Source organism: Electrona antarctica (assembly GCF_951216825.1).
Source record: "Electrona antarctica genome assembly, chromosome: 19".
NCBI classification, from domain to species: Eukaryota; Metazoa; Chordata; class Actinopteri; order Myctophiformes; family Myctophidae; genus Electrona; species Electrona antarctica.
The window spans coordinates 2,042,616-2,061,058 of record NC_136800.1 but is presented as its reverse complement, the minus strand read 5'-3'; the positions used below and the strand labels follow the sequence as shown (position 1 = coordinate 2,061,058).

Genomic DNA, 18,443 nt, shown 5'->3' with positions numbered 1-18,443 from the left:
CTAAGTTTCTACTTCAACCCGCGGTCCGCGGGTTGAGTCTGTGCCCGCTGGCCCGTCATGGTCATACCAATAAAAAATATTGTTGTTCTGCTTTCAGTGAGGAAAGGTCATTTCTAGCGTTTCTAACCACATTATGCGATCATGCGCTACTGAGCTGTTTGTTCTTCCTGCTGACAAAGTGGGCGTGTTGTTGTCGATTTACAAGTCCACATAAACACAGCTGCAACATGCATCCACGACGCGTTGAGCAGTTGTATATCGGCTCGCGTTCGGTAAACAACAGTCATGAGAAAGTGAACAAGTTATGGGCGCGGACAGAAAACAGCATGTTTTGTGCTTGTGCAAAGAAGATCCTCCTGGCTTGTTTCGGAAAGGATCAATATGTATGTGAATGTGCCTTAACAATGGGAAAAGTCCAAACAGCGCAACGCTTTCATAGACAAGCACCCATGCATGCATGACTGTCGGAGGAGTGGTGGAAATGCAGACTCAAGTGTCACATTAAGTAAGAAATCCCTCTCTCTCTCTCTCCATCCCTCCCCCCCCCTCTCTCTCTCCATCCCTCCCTCTCTCTCCTTCTATCTCTCCTCCTTCCCTCTCTCACTCTCTCTCTCTCCCTCTCTCTCTTTCAATTCAATTCAATTCAAAGGGCTTTATTGGCATGAGAAAACATACGTTTACATTGCCAAAGCAGAAAGCACAATACAACAATACAGCAATACAATCAAAACAAAAAATATGTACATTTGAACGTCAGAATCTTCAATAGATCAATTTCTATATTGTACCAAGATCACTGGATGCAGGTATAATGCAGGAATATACACAATGATTAGTCTTTAGGGTGGTTGTGTTCCGTTTGATATCCTTCTCCTATCACAGCAACTCACGAATCTTGCTGCTGTGTTTGCACATTGTTGTACTTCGCCCAGCAGATATGGGAGTTTTTTGTCATTGGTCATGTTTTCAAAATCTCCGTGTGTGGTTGTAATCTGTGGGAAGTATGTGTCTCTGATGTCTTGGTACAATGGACAGATGGTTAGGAAGTGTAGCTCGGTTTCCACTTCATTTTGTGTGCAGTGGGTGCATAGTCTGTCTTCTCTCGGGATACAGGTCTGCCTTTCTCGATCGCAAGACTGTGTTCGCTGAGTCTGTACCTAGTTAGGATTTTTCTTTGTTTTGGGTCGGTCACGGTGCTCAGGTATTCTGCCACTGCGTATTCTCTGTTTAGGGCCAGATAGCATTCTAGTTTACTCTGCTTTTGTGTTGCTTCTTTCCAATGTGTCAGGTAGTTTTCCTTTTGCTGTTTTATAATTTGGTTTAGTCCAATGGGTTTTCTATCTCGTGGCTCTGTTTGTGTTTGTGCCCGGAGTTCCAGGGCCAGCTGGCTGAGGGGGCATCTCTCTAGAGTTTCGCTGTGTGTGAGTGCCTTGTTATGGAATGCATCTAGGTCGCTTTCTTTTAGGTGGTTGTAGAACTTAAGTGCTCTCTTTTTTATTTTGATTATGAGTGGGTATCGTCCTAATTCTGCCCTGCATGCATTATTTGGTGTTTTTCGCTGGGTACGGAGAATGGATTTGCAGAATTCTGTGTGTAGGGTCTCGGTTTGGTGTTTATCCCATTTTTCAAGGTCATGGTTTGCTAATGGTCCCCAGATCTCACAACCATAGAGGGAAATTGGTTCTATCACAGAGTCCAGTATTTTAAGCCAGGTTTTTATTGGGATGTCTATTTTGATGTTTCTTTTGATAGCATAGAATGCCCTTCTTGCCTTGTCTCTCAGGTCCTTTACAGCTTGGTTGTAGTTCCCTGTGCTACTGATGTTTAGGCCAAGGTAGGTATAGTTTTTTGTTTGTTCTAGTGGGATTGTATTTAGGAAAAATTTATGGTTTTGGCGGCTGGATCTTTTTTGAAATATCATGATTTTAGTCTTAGTTAGGTTCACTGTCAGGGCCCATGTCTGCGAGAATTTGTGTAGGAGATCAAGTTGCTGCTGTAGTCCTTCCTTGGTTGGAGACAGCAGCAGCAGGTCATCTGCGAAAAGTAAGCATTTGATTTCTGTGTTTGCCAAGGGGATGCCTGGAGCTGTAGACTGTTCTATCGTTTTTGCTAATTCGTTGATATATATGTTGAAGAGTGTTGGACTCAGGCTGCATCCCTGTCTAACTCCTCGGCTTTGGGGGAAAAAGTCTGTGTGCTTTTCGCCTATTTTAACTGCGCATTTGTTGTTAGTGTACATTGATTTTATGATGTCATAGGTTTTCCCCCCAATGCCACTTTCCAACAGTTTGTACATCAGACCCTCATGCCAAATTGAATCGAATGCTTTTTTGAAGTCGACAAAGCATGAGAATAATTTGCTTTTGTTTTTGTTTATTTGGTTGTCAATTAGGGTGTTTAGAGTGTAAATGTGGTCTGTTGTGCGATATTTTGGTAGAAAGCCAATTTGTGATTTGCTCAGGACATTGCTTTCTGTGAGGAAGTTTAGAATTCTGTGGTTGAGGATCATGCAGAGGATCTTTCCGAGGTTGCTGTTTACACAGATCCCGCGGTAGTTATTTGGGTCATATTTGTCTCCACTTTTGTGGAGTGGCGTTATCAGCCCTTGGTTCCATGTGCTGGGGAAGATCCCAGATCTGAGCACGATATTTAGGAGTTTTAGTATGGCCAGTTGGAATTTGAGGTCGGTGAATTTTATCATTTCATTTAGAATACCGTCTGCCCCACAGGCCTTCTTGGTTTTAAGTGTTTTTATTTTGTCTTGTAGTTCTTTTAGGTTGATTTGGGAATCTAGCGGATTCTGGTAGTCTTTTATGGCTGACTCTAGGTTTTGTAGTTTATCTTTTATTTGTTTTTGCTCTTTGTTCTTCTCGATTGGGCCAAAGAGGCTAGAGAAATGGTTCACCCATATATCTCCATTTTGGATGGGTAGTTCGTCCTGTTTTAGCTTATTAAGTCTGTTCCAGTTTTCCCAGAAGCTGTTTGTCTGTATGGAATCCTCAATATCTTGCAGTTGGTTTCTAACATGTTGATCTCTTTTTTCTCTTACTGTATTCTTGTATTGTTTCAGTGTTTCCCCATATTGGAGACGTGTGTTGTGGTTTTCTGGGTCTCTGTGTTTTTGGTTTGATAGTTTCCTTAATTTTTTCCTGAGATTCTTGCAGTCATTATCGTACCATTTGTCATTCTCAACATTTTTTCTGGCTTTCCTGTTTGATACTTTTAGGTTTGCTAGTGAGGCTGTTAGTTCAAATATATGATTGAGGCCTTCTACTGCCCTGTTTACACTTTCACTGTTTTTTTCAAAGGTTTTTTCTAGGAACTGATCCAGTTGTGATTGGACTTGTTTTTGCCTAATAGCATTTTGGAAAGCTTCTGCGCTATGTTCATTCCATTTGTAACGTTTTCTTATAGTATGTAGTTTGTTTGGCGTTTGTTCTTTGTGTCTGTGTGTTGATCTGTTTAAATAGGCTGTGGTTCTGTTGTGGTCTGACAGGGGTGTTTGCGGGCTGACTGTGAAAGCTCTGAGAGATGCCAGGTTTATGTCAGTGATAAAGTAATCTACCGTGCTGTTTCCCAGGGATGAGCTGTATGTATATCTACCGAAGGAGTCCCCTCGGAGTCTACCGTTAACGATGTACAGACCCAGTGAGCGACAGAGCTGTAGCAGTTGTGACCCATGTTTGTTTGTTGTTTTGTCGTGATTGTATCTCGGGGGACATGTTGGGGAGCTGATGTTTCCCCCTCCTGGTAAGTGTTTGTTTCCCTGTGTGTTGAGGGTGTCAGGCCCTTGTCCTGTTCTGGCATTTAGGTCTCCACAAATTACAATGTGACCGTGTGCCTGGAAACGGCTGATATCCTCTTCTAGTGTGGGAAAAAAGTCTTCTGTAAAGTAAGGGGATTCAATTGGGGGGATGTAGGTGGCACACAGGTAGACATTCTTTTCGGTTGTGGTAAGTTCCTTGTTTATTTCTAGCCAGATGGAAGAAGTTCCCGTTTTGACTAGCTTAATGGAGTGGATTAGTTCTGATTTGTACCATATTAGCATACCTCCAGAGTCCCTTCCCTGGGTGACTCCTGCCAGCTTTGTAGATGGTACCACAAGTTCTCTGTAGCCAGTAGGACAGCCAGTGGGGCCGTCCCCTCTGTGCCATGTCTCTTGTAGGACAATGATGTCTATGTTTGCAATCTCTTTGGCAAAGTCTGGGGTTCTGCTCTTGATGCCAAGGGCAGTCGACCTCAAACCTTGTATATTCCAGGATGATATAGTGAGTGATTTGTACTCCATTGTTCACATTGTTGTTACATTCCAGGGGTTCTGCCCTGGGCCCATGCTGTGTAGAATTCCCTGAACATCTGCTCGATGCTGTGTGTGCTGGGGATGGCTCTGGTCACCGCCTGTGCGTATGTGTATGGTTGGAGAGGGAGGGGGAGAGTGGGCGGTGGTGAGGCTGATGCAAGAGTGTATGGGAGGGACATCAGTGGTGTGGGTGGGCTGTATGTGGCATGAGGTCTGGGTGGAGCAGTGAGGATAGGCATCAGGGGTGTGGGTGGGCCACCCTGTTGTGTGGTATGAGGTCTGGGTGGAGCGGAGGGGTGTCTAGGAGAGAGTCTGCTAGGTATGTAGGGGTGGTGTCTAATAGAGCGTCCTCTGTGTGCAGTGCGGTGTCCTCTGGGTGTAGGATGTTGTCCACGATGGTTGCGTTTGTTGGGTGTTGCGTCTGTAGGATAGTCGCGGTCGAGTGCGATGTCCTTCAGGCTCTTTGCAAAAGTTGGAATTTCAGCCTTGCGGATGTGTACCTGGTCGTGTAGGCTTCCCTTGTGCAGGGTTGGGTGTTCTGCGAAGTGGACCTTACTCGTCCTTGCACAGATTCTGGAAGTCTGTGCGTTGATTGCGTTGATGTAGTCGTATTCGACGTCGCCTCTGTGTAGCAGTGCCGAGATGACTACTTCTGCGTTGGGAAATGTTGAGGTGGCTTTCTCTATCAATCTCTTGGTAGACGTAACCATCTCGTGGTCTTCCTGTGCCCATATGTCGTTTGTGCCGGTGTGGATTATTATGTGGCTGGGGGAGCCCAGCCGGTCCCTTGTCAACAGCTCCATTGCACGTGCTGTGTTTCGACATCTGATGTGTTCAACTCTGTGCTTTGGGAAGAGCTTTCTTGCATCGATGTATTTCCCATTTGAGTCAGGAGTACAATTTCTGGGGTTTTTTGCTGGCGGTTTTCTGGAGGTGTAGCAGTGGGGGTGGGTTGGGGTGAGTCCTCTTCTTGAACGATCTCTTGGAAGAGTACTTGGCTTTGAGTTATAGCTGATTGGTCAAGGTTATCTGCTATTTCTATTTCTATTTCTAACCCTCCCTGCTGATTGCTGGTTGGTCTTGCTTCTCTTTCAAGCCTTTCTATCTCTCTCCTGAGTTGCCCTGTTTCCTTTTCTGTCATTCTCCTTAGCTGTTCTGTGTCTTTTCTCATACTTTCCCCTTTCTCTGCTATTTCCTTTTCCTGTCTTTCTCTTAGCTTTTCTAGCTCCTTTCCCATGGTTTCCTTTAGCTGTCTTATCTCCTTACCCATATGTTCCCCTAGCTGTACCAACTCCTGTCTGAGCTTCAACTCACTGTCTTGGAGCCATTTCACCTTTACTTTAAGCTCACTCTCTTCCTGTTCCTTTGTGGCACTGGCCCTGGGAGCTGTCTGTTCTTGCCTATACTCCAACAGCTGTTGCTCCATCTGAACTTGCCTATATTCTAAGCTATGGAATTGTTCAGCCAACTTGGTAAGCAGGTTTGGCTCTATGGTGTGACCTTTTGTGGCACTGATTGGTGGGGGTGGAGTCTCTACTGTGGCTGTATGTGTTGTTGTGTCTATCTCTATACTGTTTGGAGTGCACTTTTCTTGTGCCATCTCCCTGATTTTGGTGAAATCATTCTCTATGGGTGTTCTAATCCCCTGGATTGTTACTCTTCCAGAGTTGAAAATGCTTACAGTGGTGTTCCCTTCATCTGAGTGCATTTTAAGACTACATCCCTCAGTCAGCGGTCCCTTTTTTATCTCTGTGTAGTGCTCTTGTGTGGCTTCAAGCCATGCCTGGGGTCTATGTGTGAAAAAGATTAGGTTTGTTACAACCTTCTTTGTGTCAAGGTCTGCATAAAGTGTCTCTATGTTATTTGTGAGGAGATCAGTCTTGTAACTATCTTTTTCTTTTTTGGACTTTGCTGTTGTTGGGTATTCAATTGGTATTGGTGTTGTGGGTGTGTGTGCTGTAGCTAATGGGCCAGTTGCCATGGTTTCCATTGTTCAGGCTCACACCTAGCTCACCTAGCTTCACACCTACCTGGCCCCTGTCTAACACCCCTCCCCCGGTGCTTTCCTTTGTTCTGCTACTACTGCTACTGCTACTACTACTGCTTCTAGTATACAGGTTTAAATGTTTAAACTGTTCCCATGCAGTTTACTACAATTTCTACAGTATTCTATTTTACTACAGTCTTACTACACTTCAATGTCTCTAGAGTTCTGCAATGTATCTCCAAACTGCAGGCGTACTTACTCAAGTTCTTTGTGTGTCTTTTCTGGTAAAGAGCAAGTTTTAACTCCAAATGTTTTGTTGAGTGGTAGAAAGTTGTTTTATTCCTTGTTGTCCTTGTTGTCCTTGGTAGATCCTTTTTGGTCTTTGTGAAAAGTGTTAAAAGTATTTCACAAAAGTCTTTAAAAAGTATTCCAGGAATCCAAGAGCTCAGGAGAAACACAACCTCTCACTTCGACAGTCAGTAGTTGTAGTTGTGGCGTTTACTGTTTACCGTCCCCGATGTATGTCGTCTCTCTCCTGCCTTCTCTTTAACTGATGTCGCCCAAATCAAACCTGATTTAGCTGATTTATGAAACTATTTGTTTTAATGTGTAGGCAGTAATTAGTAAAGTAAAGTGTGACTGAATGTCACTGGAAGATATTCATGATTCTCTGTTGTGTTTGTCAAGCCACTGACTGAAGCCAGCTGTAGGCAGATGTTTTCAAGTATAGGCCTATATTTAATTTGAGTATGTTGCCTTTTTTCTGACTTATATTGCACTTATTACATTGTTGCACTGTTACTATTCACATTTGGTGAATGAAGCCTGATTCTTGATTTGGAATCAAGTATGTCCAGAGAGCCTTATCATTATATCCAGAGAGCCTGAACCCATTAAGTAGGAAACATATGTTCGTTTCCAAAACTGTAATTTATAGATGTTATTATTTGTACCAGTCCATAAAACTGTGATATGGCTTATTAATTTCAGTAGTAGTAGACTTGGTTATCTCTGATATTGTATTTATTTGCAACAGTAGTCTGTTCATGTTCTCATCACATTTTGTGAATAAAAGCCTAATTTTGTAACTTAATTTCATTATTAATCATTCCATGTCATGACAATAATTTTGTTCAATGAAGTTTGGCTTTTCCTAGATGCAAATTTTCGAATTGCAGCCATCCGTAGGTGCCCTTTGAGAGCGGTTTTGAAGGAGTCAAGGGATTCGCATGTCTTAATGACAGTTGGTAGGGCGTTCCACATTTTGGTGGCATAGGAGCGAAAAGAATTTAGTCCCTTGTTTGTGCCGAATCTGGGTTGTACATGGTTCGTTGCACTCCCTCTGGTGTTGTGGGTGTGGACTTCGTTAACATTAAGGAAGTATCTAGACAGGTACATGGGTATCTTGGTGGTGTATCGAATCTTGTGGACCAGACCCATTGCAAGATGCTGTACTCTGTCGTCGACCCTAAGCCATTCCAGCCTGTCGAAGTGGGCAGGGGTGAGGTGGGTTCGGGGGGCTAGGTCAAGTAGGAGCCTGACCAGTTTGTTTTGGGAAGTCTGGAGCCTGGTTTTAAGGGCCTTTGAGGTGCTGGTACCAGGAGGTGCATGCATAGTCAAAGAAACCCTGTACAAGGGCTCCTGTTAAGGTCTTCAAGGTGTTTTTGTTGACCAGTGAGGAGATCCTGTAGAGGAATCTTGTTCTATGGTTGACTTTTTTGATTACGTTGGTGGCCATTTTATCACCGGAAAGATTAGCCTCCAGGATGGAACCTAGGTAGGTCATTTCATCTTTACGTGTGATAACATTGTCACCCACTCTAACCAAGAAGCCATTTGCCTTGCTGAGATTACTAATAGAGCCAAAGAGAATGGATTCAGTTTTTCCCAGGTGTAAAGATAGTTTGTTATCAGCGAGCCAGGTGCAGATTCTACCGAGTTCAGAGCTGAGGGCATTTTCAACCTGCAGTTTGTCCCTGTCCGAGACCAGCAGTGCTGAGTCATCTGCGAACAGGAACAAGTTGCAGTCACAAGCTGAAGTCATGTCGTTTACATATATTAGGAACAGTAGAGGCCCTAGTATGCTTCCTTGTGGAACGCCACAGCTCACTGGGAGGGGGGGGGACAGTGTTCCGTTCACTTCCACCATCTGTTCTCTCCCCTCCAGGTAGGATTGCATCCAGCTCACTGATGTGCTATCGAAACCAATTGCTTTTAGCTTGTTAACCAGTATGGAGTGGTTCACGGTGTCAAAAGCCTTTTGGAGGTCCAGCATGACCATGCCGCAGTATTTGCCAGCGTCCACCTCTTGTTTGATGTGGTCGCTCAAATAGAGAAGGCATGTGTCAGTGGAGTGGGATGTTCTGAAGCCAGATTGGAACTCGTACAATAATTTATTAGTGGCAAGATACTTTTCAACCTGTTCATAGACTATTTTTTCCATCACTTTCGAGATGGAACTAAGAATAGAAATAGGGCGGTAGTTGCCGGGGTCTAATTTACTCCCTTTCTTGTGCAAGGGGGTTACTTTGGCCAGTTTGAAATCTTGGGGGACCTGTCCCTGTTTGATGGAGAGGTTTACTATGTGGGTGATGATTGGAGCTATAAATGTAGTCCGTTTTCTGTGTGTTTCCTCAATTTTTAGATTACTCATAGTGTTAAAAAATCCAATATAGGACCAACATTATTTGGGCTTGCGGCCCTTGGACTTTTGGTATTTTGCTGAGTGGCCCCTGAGCCATCGTAAGTTGAGTAGCCCTGTTCTACTTGATTCAGAAAAAAACTGTTTCAATCGTTGGTATTAATTGACAAGGTTTTCCCTCTTTCTTTCTGCAGGAGTGGGCCAAGAGCAGCAGGCAAAGTGGCCAGCAGGGGGCACCAGCTCAGCAGCAGTCTCCAGCGAGCAGCTCAGCCTTGAGCTCTACCAGGTGGAGAGAGAGATTGGCAAGAGGACCCGCGAGATGGCCATGGTGAGAGAGGAGAGGAATGAACCCATTTAGACCTGACGTCGAAATTAAAAAAATGTCTTCTAAATCCTGACAGTTTTCTGAAAGACCTATGTTTCTATATCAGTGGTGCTCAATATTTCATGTCAAGGACCCCAAAAAATTTAATTGGCCACGACCCCCATCTGAAAATGTTATATACCCCCCAGAAGCAAAGATTTGAGTTAAAAGCGTTCGCTCTGAAATAATTTATGTGACCAGATTTGACTGAGAGCCTGCCATCGCGCACATTCCAGGTTTTATGAGTTAATAGCACAGGCAGACACTTCACATACTAGAGCATGTCTGAAATAAGTGTCAGAGCTTAAATCAACATGTAAATAATAAATAAATGCTTAAACATGTAGCTAGGTGTAATGTTAGAGACCACCTTTCAAGTGGTCAAGTGGTGAAAGTCAACCTTTCAAGCCTGTTTTCTCAACTCGCTGTTTTCTGCAAGACATTACTCTATAAGCCATATCTCCAAAACTGGTGGGTCCAATATGTCAATTTAAAGCTATGATTCCCTGATTTCATATGACATGACATTTTTTTTTTTAAATCCAATGGCAGTCCCTCAGTCAAATCTGGCCACATATATTCAAAGATTTGTGCCACATGTTCACGATTTTTCAAAAAATAGCAGAACTACAAGTTTTCAATAGCTAAAGCGTAACATAATGCTTAAAACACCAAAAGGGGTTTCTGCCCAAAATGGGTCAATGTGGAGTGATAGTGATGAACCTTTTTTTACAATTGTTTTTTCCACCCCCAAAGAAGTAGCCTATTATTTTTCCCCCTTTTCCCCCCCAGTTTAGCCTTTATGCCAATGAATCCTCCCCACCACATTTCTGTGGTTGTGCCACTGCTGTTGTAGACTACTGGCTCACCGCCATCCTCCTACTCCCGTTCAACACCCCTTTTGGTGTTTTAAGCATTATGTTATACTTTAGCTATTGAAAAATAGCAGATCTACAAGCTCATAGCGCGGCTATGAGTGGCTATTTTTGAAAAATCATTAAAATGTGCCTCAAATCTTTGCTTATATATATTCTTTCAGTGCGAATGTTTTTAACTCAAATCTTTGCTTCTGGGGGGTCCCTGGAACATCATATTTTCAGATGGGGGTCTGCGGCATATTACATATAATTTTTGGGGTCCTTGACATGAAATATTGAGAACCACTGACATACTGTAGAAACATTGTCATGATTGTCATTGTCATTTTTTTTTAAATTTCGACATCGGACCTAAATGGGTTAAGAACTAGGCAATCTACAAGATCACAACGCATGCTAGTTTTGTCAAATAATGGCGCTGACCAACAAAACGTCATCAATGAGCCTGTGTTCTGATGCTGGAACTGGCGCTTCAGACGTGGTCCATTCATGCTCTTAGACCACACATTTCTCTCTCACACACGCACACACACACACACACACACACACACACACACACACACACACACACACACACACACACATACACACACACACACGCTCGATTGAAAAGCATGCACAGGCACACATACACACATCCGTATTTAGAAGATGAGCGGTATCTGCCGTGATATGAATTTTCTTTCTTTTTGTTCTGTGAATGAGCTTTTTTTTATGACTTCATTGCCTGGAAATCAGGGCATTTGATAACATTTCTCGTTTTTGTTGTTTTGTTTTTTTACTTGGAATACAGATAAATACAAGGCTCACGAATAGATAATGTCAAAGGCAAAATGGTGGTGATGATGATAGTAGCATTGATGAAACATCTTGATTTAAGAAGGCTGGCCGCCCCCAAGTGCTGCATAGTAGCCATGCACAGACGTGTACAATATTTCACCTTCAGCGATCCCCAGCCTAGATAATTGCTGAATTGCATGCTGATAAGTGAACAATTGAGCACAAAGAAGCAAAGCAGATTTAGCTAGAACTATCGCATAGACCCCTTTTGCACGATACACCGTACCATCCGTACAATGAGTGTTGTCCATTACAATGTGGTGACTAATGAAGGTGTTAATAGTTGTAAACACGGCAGAAGTATGATTGTTGGTTCCCAGACACGCCCACCTCCAGAATTGTAATGTGGTTGGCCAGACGACGAAGGTCCGGGGAAGGAAAAAAAAGCAGGCAAATGTTGCACCAATCCTAGGCCGACCTTCATACGCCAATAGGCAAAGTGTTTTTTCTAGTCACATGCACTTCCTGGCCCCCCCGCCACGAGAAGTATGGATTTTATGAATACATCATGTCTGTTTCATACTTGATAAGCAGTATATTATATATTTAACCAAAGCATTCTGTTTTAAAGATTGCAAAATTAAGTCTTTTTGATAATGAGAGATTTCCTCATGTTTTCTATAAGCCTAAATAACCTACTATGAGCTTCTCTTGGTTGTGGTGTAACTTGTGGTTTGGTTGTGATGTCTTTGCCTGTATGTTCTGGAGGGGTTGGCATTAATTATTTCATTGACTGTTGTGGAATTCTTCAACTCAATGCCATGAAATAGATGGTGTGTTTTACAAAACATGCTTCTATACAGTCTATACACAGTATGCTGCAAGAACAGCATTTACTGCATGTGGAGTCATTTTGAATATGCCATGTCAGTGAAAACCTGTTTTTCACAAACGGGAGTACTGGTTTTCCCTTCTCGGAGCTCCCCGTCTGGTCACACAAAAGGCCTCCCCATTGGGATCATTGTGTCATTGGTTCTCATTAACTTCTATGAAGTTGCGTTCCCTTGTGTGTGGTTTTTTTAAATGCTTTACATTGTTACAATTCGGGGTTGCGACTGACGAACAAAGCTCTTATAGGTCACCTCAGAGCTTTGTTTTGAAAACAAACTTCATAAAACCATCTCCTTTTTGATAATGGTAGCCTACCACATTTTCCAAACATTTCAGAAACGTAACTGCGTAGGTGCAGAAATCGCATTGATATAGTTGGCTGTTTCATACCTGTATAATGCATTTAAAGTCGAGTACATAAATTATGGTAACAGTGTGAAGGGAAATGTATGTCTCACTGTAATATTTGCCCTTTGAAGAGATTTGCCTCTTAAATTGCATGTAGTCACATTTCCAGTTCACTTCAGTGAGTGTGTCCCAGTCGAGTCACAACATGCTATTAGCATCATCACCACCACTAATGGTCCGTGTCATGGAATATTGTTTATTGCTGATGCTCAAATTAGGAGATTTTTGCCTTTTTTTTTAACAATAACAATTGACACGACTGGCTACAATTATAGAACTACCCTCAAATGCAAAGAGTGGGTCCTTGTGTGTAAACGGTTAAAGGATAAGAATAGAGGTGAAGCGCTGGTCATTTTGGGTTAACATTCAGCCTCTGGGTCAGACGAGGGCTAATAAGGAGCTGACAATAGCAGATCTAGGCTATTCTCACCAATCTCAAAAATACAAATAACACTTTAACAACAAATAGAAACCTAACTGAAATTGAAAAAATAAGAAGAACAATGATAAAAGTAAAACAAAATAGAGCCTCCCCCCCCCCCCCCCCCCTTCTGATTTGATAAGACAAATGTATTTTCCATTTGCTAAAGAGATGGAGAGAGACACTGAGACCCCCATTGGGTTTCTCTCCTGTTTGGATTCTCTGGTGTAGTTTGAGAGTATCTCTGCGGCTGAACCTGGTCCCACATCTTGCTTGTCGAGATGTATTATTCCAAATGGGAGTCTTAGGAAACAATATCTCCCAAAAGGCGTATTAAAGGTACAGTATTTGGTGCTGTCCTCATCTAATTTTAGCTGCCAGAAACCTTGTGATGCATCAAGTTTTGAAAAGTATCTGCCACCCGCAGTACCCTGCAGTACCCTGCAGGGCCCGCCATCTCCCTCGTGATCTCCTCACGTTTTGGAATTTGATAGTACTCCCACTTAATGTTCTCATTGAGATCTTTTGGATCCATGCATAATCTCAGGTCTCCATTTGTCTTCTTTACACACACCATGGAGTTGACCCAATCTGTTGGTTCCTCAATCTTTTTAATTACTCCCAATGTTGTCATCCTGTCCAGCTCTTTCTTTACACCATCTTTGAGTGGAGCTGGAACTCTACGTGCGGCATGCACAACTGGATGTGCATTTTCTTTCAGCTGTATTTTGTATGTGAATGGCAATGAACCAAAACCACTGAAGACTTCGGCATAGTTCTTTACAATGGAGTCCACAGATTCACAGTGTAGAAGAAGAGAGAGATTCACAAACAAACAAAATATATATATATATATAAAATAATAACTATGCGTTTTGGGATGCAAAATGCACCCTATTTTAATCTCTGTCTGCAGTTTCTTCTTAATGGGCATTTCACCGCTGGAAGAAACTGCAGACAGAGATTAAAATAGGGTGCATTTTGCATCCCAAAACGCATAGTTATTATTTTATATATATATATATATATATATATATTATTTTATTTTTTGAGTGGTGTAAACCACTCCTACAACTGGCTTTGTTAGTTTACGTGTCTGTCTGTTTGTCTGTCTGTCTGTTCGTACCAAAAAATGAGCATGGTTGCTATGGTCACCCAGTTCACACAGGTGTGATTTCATTACGTCAGACATTACGTCAGACCACAGCTGATCAGTCTATATAAGAACTTACACCACTCAGTTCACACGGGTGTGATTCTTTTTTTATGTGAACACCACGATGTGGCCATACAGATACAGAAGAAAAAACAACAACACTTAGGACAACATAAGAAGTAAAACCAGAAACAATGACATAGCGAAAAAATAGATGCGATAAAGAAACAAAATGGCAGTTTATAGCCTATAGGGACGCAATAAAACAACGACCTCTGCATCCACAGGATGCACTACTGTACTGTTTTTTATTCTAGTTTATTTTGCTAGCTTTAGTTATAATCATCATGTCCTCTTCTGTTTTCTACATGAATACAACCACATATAAAATGGGAGTTAAATGCTGCAATTTGTAAAAATTGGCAAAATATGTCATTGAAGTGGGACTCATAAAATGAACTTGGGACTCATCTAAAAGACCATCCCTGCATCCCAGGACTCATTACATTGAAAACCTGTTTACATCACTGGTCAGTCAATGTTAATAGTATTTGTAGTAGATAACAACACAAATAGATTTGTGGCGAAACGGCCTTTCTGTGTGGAATTTGCATGTTCTTGCACATGTCCCCTTAAGAGTAGGTAGTGGTACAAAACATGCCGTAATCCTGGTCTCTATACTGCCTCCCCCTGGTCAGCCGGGGCGCCTGATGGAGGGAAAAGGAACTGGTTGGAATAACGTGTTCCTTCCACGCGCTACGTCCTACCAGGGAAACTCCCCCCTGTCAGGGGATGAGAATCGGCCTGCTCACTCCTCACGCATTGAAGGAAGCATGAGCTCAGTTCGGGGCTCTCCCCAGGTTGGCAGAGGGAGAGCATAGTGCCCAAGATTACAGCTCAGGGAATTGACACCGGGTGGAAAAGAAAAGGGTTACAAAATCGTGGGATAAAAATACAGAATAATAATAATGAAGGCTGTGTGTTTGTTTAGGGCTTGACTGGACTGCTGAATTACTACAATTAGTCCATTCCTGTCCCCGTCCCCCACACAAATTAAAAACCAGCTGTTGTGCAGGCATAAAAATAATACAGATTCCACAACTTTGTGGCATATTTACCCCTAAAACGTATTAGTCGTTTATAGTGATGGGAGATTAATCGGCAAACACATCGGTATCGGCCGATTCTAGTTGATTAGATTAATCGGCATCGGTTCGATTAATCAATCAGACCAATTAGTTAATCGGTCCGATTAATCGGTCTGTCTTTACAGATAAACAAGCCCAAAGTAACAGCTTGAACAGATCTACAAGCTCACAATAATAAATATAAAAGGTATTAAAGTTAAATCTGACTTGCCTAAGCCTGCAGTGCAGATACGCTGTTACAGTACATGTATTTGTCAGAATGGACATAATGTATTATATTTTTTAATACATAATGAGATCATATGTATTATCGGTTATCGGCCTTAACAGCAATTAATTATATCGGATATCGATATCGGCCAAAATGTCTCATCGGCACATCCCTGACTCGTTTACAAACGAGTTAGGTTGGCCCAGTAGTACTAGTTGGACTCCTAATGCTCCATATTACATAGTGTCAGTAATCAGTAGTCAGTAATATTGTCAGTGCACGAACATATTGATACCCCCTCTAGTTTTCGTCGACTAAAACAGACGAAAAATGTTCGTCGACTACCTCTTTTCACAGACGAAAACTAAATGGAAAATAAATTAAAACTAAGTTATTATGACTAAACGGGGTAACCACCAGCATGTAAGTTCTGTAGCTATCTTTTTACATTACATGTACGTACTGTTATTATAAGTACAAGTTATTGTCTTTTTATGACAACAGGATTGTCATATTACAATAAAAAACTGCTCACTGTAAATGTACTGTGAGTGTTTCTTCTCTTCCAGACCTTTGTGAGGGTCTCAGTCATCGGAAATGTGTATTTCAATAAACATTTCATAAACACCCATATTGTCTGTGTCGGGTGAAACCTCATTATGTCCACAACTGTTCACTTTTCAGGATTCAAATTAAAAAATATCAAAAGTAGCAGATCTACAAGCTCAAAAGTAGCAGATATACAAGATCAAAGTGATGCTACTGTTGCGTGATGCTGTAGTGTGATCAAGTGGGGCTTCTATTTAGGAACACACACACACACACACGCGCACACACACACGCCAGGCTGTCTGTCTGTCTGTCTGTCTGTCTGACACTGAGTAGAGGGCTTATACAGAGGAGAGAGGGTATAGACTACTAGACTGTATGGCCATTGTGTTGGTGATATGGACCCCGAGTCTGAAATAAAGATTGAATAACAAATGTCTTGCCTATAATGACAAACCCGAGGCTATGTTCATTGGAGATTGTCAGTAATGTTAGTATTAGTAAGTGACTAAAAAGTAGTTTTGGAAAAAAACGTTTAAGTGGAAACTTGTCAACCGCAGGATGTGGTTAGAGACGTCATTTCTCATAGATCTGCTGTGTAGCATGTGGGTTTTTCACTCCCAAGCTCAGCTGGAAGTGAAGATGTTATCTTCTGATCTAGAATGAGTGTGTTTGGCATAAAAATAAAATAAGATCCTACAGATAAAGGCCAATGCACACCTCATAAGGTTGTTGACTGCAGGTGCGTAGGACAAAAGTGCATTTATTAAAAGGGAATCTTTGAAAAGCAGAAAAGCACACTGTCGGAGACTTGGCAAAAATGTTGCTCTTTACTCCGTCCTGATCAGACGACCGAAACGTCGTTTAACAGGACTCGCACACAATGTAGCTCATGGACCACCATAACTGAGTGTACAAATGTGCACATTATTGTACACTTCTGGGACTAGTGTCAATTTGTACACTCATGTAGTACAGACCAAACTATCATTAATTTAGCTGGGGATTGAAGCCCTTCAAAGAGGAACCCTGTGGTCCCCAGACCCCTATGATGAGCATACTAGCCTATTATGTACTGCAACTGTCATTGCCTAACACAGCTTTGAGTTCTCAAAATGAACCACAGTCCATTTCCATACATCTGAACAGGGTTTTTTTTCATGTTCTCACAGGCCTACTACATGATGCTTCCTCTCACCACAAGCGAGGGGTATTCTGTTTATTTTTATTCTTGTGCTGTGGCACCTAAGGACCGAGCCCTATATAGCATGGCTATTCAACAAAATTATAAATTGAACATGTCTCTGGTGGTGATTTGACACAGGATAACACACAGAGAGAAGATATGGTCAAAGTATTATTGGCAGCTAGTAAAAAAGCAGTTACAAGGCTATGGTACAAACCAGAACCTCCAGTTTGTGAGCAGTGGCTGAGCATTGTGGAGGAGATAATTGTAATGGGGAAACTAACTCATACACTGAGACTACAAAGAAATGGACTGAATATAGAAACCAACAGAACGACACCGTTGTTAACAATGATGGACATTCATAAATGGACTGGAATACGTTGTTTATTAATGATATATTTTGAACCCTTGCACTGTAACTGTCATTTAATGTTTTTTATTTTTATGTTTACCTGCAAATAAAAATTAAGTTTAAAAAAAGAACATGCCTATGGTGACATGACCGTGCCACCACACGCACAATCATTGTCAATGATGTCACGCGCATGGCCTCTCTTAACACCTACGTCTGGGTTTCCAAGGCTAATTCTATAGCAACGCCCCCTTCCTCCACACACATGTTTCCACCCACCTATGCATCTCCTAAAGACATATAAACCCATGAGAGACGGAGAGAAAGAGATAGTTATAACAACTTGACAGCTCAGACCGACAGACAATTCTAATCAAAAAAAATAAGTAAAAAAATACAAAAATAAGTACAGTACTTGAGTACTTATAGTTACTTTACTTTATAGTGCAAAATGCTAGTATTTTGTAATAGCATAAATATAAACAAACAAAATGAAAAGTGAAACACCTTAAATGAAGAAAATGTTTCTCTATCTCTCTGTCTGTTCTAGTTTCTCAATGAAGAATAAGATGAAGTTCTGTGTTGACCCAACTCAGACATGGGTCCAGGAGGCCATTGACTATGCAGAGAAGCACACCACCACAGCACCCAAGCAATGATCTCTGCTCTGCCTCCCAGCCTTCGGCCTGGCAGAGATAACAAGCCAAAGTAGAAGGTTCTGGGGATACAGGGCAACTTCCGCATTGTTGATTTTGACAGCATTTCGATTTAGTTTTAGCAGGCCCGGCACCACAGGTGTGCCAGAAGGGGGCCTGGTACCCTCAGTTTCAAATGATGCCACCTCAGTTTACGTTTTATGTACATATTGTTTTAGCTTACTATATAAAAATGAGATGGGGATCAATCAATCAATCATTGATTGATTGATTGAAAATCGTATTAACAGTTTGTAAATTGTATTAACAGTTTGCAGAATGGGTATACAGTTCAAGGAAGGTACAGGTCAATACAAAATCTGCTAAGAATAAGATAATAGATCAAAATAAATTATATCTATTTTGTAATGTTAATTAGAAAGGACTGTAAATATATACCTTCAATAACCCAGCAGGGAGACCAAATACCGTGCTGTATTTACCTTCAAAATGAGTGAATAGCCCTTTAAATC

At 41.8% G+C, this 18,443-nt stretch overlaps 1 long non-coding RNA gene across 1 annotated transcript; it reads left to right on the top strand.

Annotated features, from left to right (window-relative positions):
* The first annotated feature begins 386 nt into the window (after positions 1 to 386).
* LOC306943681 lies at positions 387 to 18,120 on the top strand. Its single transcript, XR_013792448.1, has 3 exons — positions 387 to 505; positions 9,123 to 9,256; positions 17,826 to 18,120. It is a non-coding gene; the product is annotated as an uncharacterized lncRNA (long non-coding RNA).
* The last annotated feature ends 323 nt before the right edge of the window (positions 18,121 to 18,443 follow it).